The sequence below is a fragment of the Salvelinus sp. IW2-2015 genome, unplaced genomic scaffold (assembly GCF_002910315.2).
Source record: "Salvelinus sp. IW2-2015 unplaced genomic scaffold, ASM291031v2 Un_scaffold2815, whole genome shotgun sequence".
NCBI lineage: Eukaryota > Metazoa > Chordata > Actinopteri > Salmoniformes > Salmonidae > Salvelinus > Salvelinus sp. IW2-2015.
This window is the reverse complement of record NW_019944115.1, coordinates 66,485-69,519: the sequence shown is the minus strand read 5'-3', so window position 1 is coordinate 69,519 and position 3,035 is coordinate 66,485. Positions and strand designations below refer to the sequence as shown.

Genomic DNA, 3,035 nt, shown 5'->3' with positions numbered 1-3,035 from the left:
CCACGCCCTCCTACACGGTTCTTCTAATCCTTCGTCTGGATCATTATTGGCGTGTGTGTGTGTGTGTGTGTGTGTGTGTGTGTGTGTGTGTGTGTGTGTGTGTGTGTGTGTGTGTCCACAGGGAATTGACGTCACAGTCTGAGTCCCAGCCTGTAAGAGCCTTAACATTCAGGAGTGACCTACTACTGCAGGAAGAGGTGCAGACAGACACATTTCTAATAAGCAGTGAAGGTAGCCAAGCGTGTCCTTACCTGTGCAGGTGAAACACTTGACGTGGAAGTGTGTGTCCTGAACGCGCACCACCTCTCCCTTACACACCTCCCGACAACGCTGACACCGGATAGGTCCAGAGCGCTCACTGCCCAAAGATCCCTGCTGATAGGCTGTAGAGAGAGAGAGAGCACAGCTGACCTCAGCCAATCATAACAGTCAATATGTGTCTCCCAGATGGCCSCCTATTCAGTACTATTTAACATGGCCCATAGGGCTCTGCTGTATGTAGGGAATAGGGGGCAATCTGGGACGCAACCAACCATACAAACCAGTCAGTATATATACTCTGTACTATACTGCAGTCGGCAAGAGCCTTGTGTTCACAGACTGCCATTGTATGCAGTAAACTATAAATAGTCCTTTCTAGGACACGCGTTCCGCTAGCGGAACCCCTGACAACATCCCGCTGAAAAGGCAGCGCGGGAAATTCTAAAATAGTTTTCAGAAATATGTAACTTTCACACATTAACAAGTCCAATACAGCAAATGAAAGATAAACATCTTGTTAATGTATAGTGTACGTTGAGGAGAAGGATTTACATAATCAAATCACTGTGTTCTGCTAACACTTGTTATGAAGCTGTGAAGTCTGTCACCTCTACAAGCTCTCTCTCTCCCTCCACCTCCTCATCGACTTTCTCTACCCGTCTATCGTGCCCTGTATGCATTCTTGTGAGTGTGTTTGTTTGTGGATTTGACATATTGCTCACTCCCACATTCTATAATAGGTGATTGTTTCCTTCACAATGCTGGCAACACAGTTGACCAATCTCAGTATTTCTGGCCAGGCASASKSMYASAGGGAGAGAACACAACACAAATGGGAAACTCTAACACTAAGACTAGTTTGTTGTATTAACACAGAATGCAGGGGGAACGGTGTACGTCTACCACTATATTATGTTACAATTAGGTCTGAGGAATCCAAACAAAACTCTACAGGTTTCCACAGACATGCCAATGAAAAAGTGGGGGGTACTAGACACGTGTGTGTGTGTGTGTGTGTGTGTGTGTCTGTGAGTATAGATTAACCCAGTTCTCTGTGCCACAGGGGAAGTAGTGTGTGCCAGGTAGAGTAATCCTCTAGCTTCTGTCCTCTGGAGAGGAGAGGAGACGGGAGAGGAGAGGGAGACGGAGAGGTGAGGGGAGAGGAGAGGGGGGTAGAGAGAAGAGGAGAGGAGACGGGGGAGGAGGGAGGGAGGGAGAGAGAACGAGGAGACGGGGGAGAGAGAGGAGGACGGAGGGGTGAGGGGGAGAGAAGAGGGGTGAGGGGAGAGAGAAGAAGGAGAAGGGGAGAGGAAGAGGAGACGGAGGGGTGAGGGGAGAGAAGAGGGGGAGGGAGAGAAGGGGAGAACAGGGGAGAGAGAGGAGGAAGGGTGAGGGGAGAGAAGAGGGGTGAGGGAGAGAGAAGAGGAGAGGAAGACGGGAGAGGAGAGGAGAGAAGGGGAGAGGGTATCATGGGAGCTAGCACCCTAGCCAGGCGATAGAGAGGAGAGGAGGATAATGCCTTTTACCTGTCTTCCATCGGAGGGAAGTTCGAACAGCACAGAGAGGGAAAGTACACACACAGGCATTACCGACAGAGTTAAAGGACAATCTCACTCACAAGCCACTGTTGATACAGCTCTTAAATGCTTATCCATGTCAGCAATCTAAGTTATTAGCGAACTTGTCAAAATACAGAAAGTGTCAAAAGTATGATGCAGTATTGATCTGGTTTTTTGACACATATCTACGCATAATGGTTCTCTTACAAGCGCATGCACAACACATGAAGATGAAGACCTGAAAATGAATATGGTGATGTATTAAGACCAAATAATATCTGGCTAATGTGTTGTCTAGGACAAACATAATGCCTAATTAGCTGAAAGAAGCCAACGGCCAATCACTCTCTCTCGTCTTTTTATTTAACTAGGCGAAATTTAGTTTCAAATTCTTATTCCTTAACATCGACCGGTCTAACACCTGATGTGACAAACTGGAAACCAGGCAGGCCGTTGGGACAATGTAGTGCCCCAACAGCGCAGATAATATGGGTACTCCTGGTCGCGGGTGAATTCTGGCTGCTATTTCTAGTGCGGGTACCTCAACCACAAACCTCGCTACGAGCCACACCACAAGGCGATTGTGGGGACATTGGAAGGTGCAACAGGTCCCTCGCAGCTCATCCCAGCTCTACTCTAACTCTTCTCACCCTGAGATACAAGAGAACGAGAGAGGACGGGAGGGAGGAGGGAGGAAGAGAGGGACGAGAGAAGATAGTGAGAGAGAGGAGGAAGCGACGAAGAGAATCAAGCAAGAAGTTATGCGAGGGGGGGGAGGAGAAGAAGAGTAGGGACGAAGAGAACGAAGAGTATGGAGGGGAAAGGAAGAAAAGAGAGGAGGGACGAGGAGAACAGAAGAGCGGGACGGGGAAGGAGAATAGAGAAGAGAGAGGGACGAAAAAGAGACAGAAGAGGAATACGGAGGGGGAGGAGGAAGAAGAGAGAGGAGGTAACGAAGAGACAGGGTAAGAGATGGAGTGGGAGAGCAGGAGGAAGAGAGAGGGATGAAGAGAACGGTAGACAGGAGAGTGGAGGCGGAGGAGGAGTGACGAGAGAGAGGGTGAAGAGACAGAAGAGATGGAGGGGGAGGAACCATGAAGAAATGGGATGAGGGAGGTCGAGAGAGGGTGAAGCAGAAAGAGAAGAGGGACGAATGAAGACGGTAAGAAGAAGGAGGAGGGGGGGGGGAGAGACTGAGAGAGGGATGAAGAGAAC

The 3,035-nt window shown here is 49.2% G+C and overlaps 1 long non-coding RNA gene across 1 annotated transcript in view; it reads right to left on the bottom strand.

Moving 5' to 3' along the window:
• LOC112074786 (uncharacterized) overlaps positions 1-3,035 on the bottom strand; it is a 57,317-nt gene that overhangs the window by 34,357 nt on the left and 19,925 nt on the right. Inside the window, exon 2 of the long non-coding RNA XR_002894840.1 lies at positions 252-383. This is a non-coding gene — a long non-coding RNA (uncharacterized lncRNA). The remainder of the gene's footprint in view (positions 1-251; positions 384-3,035) is intronic.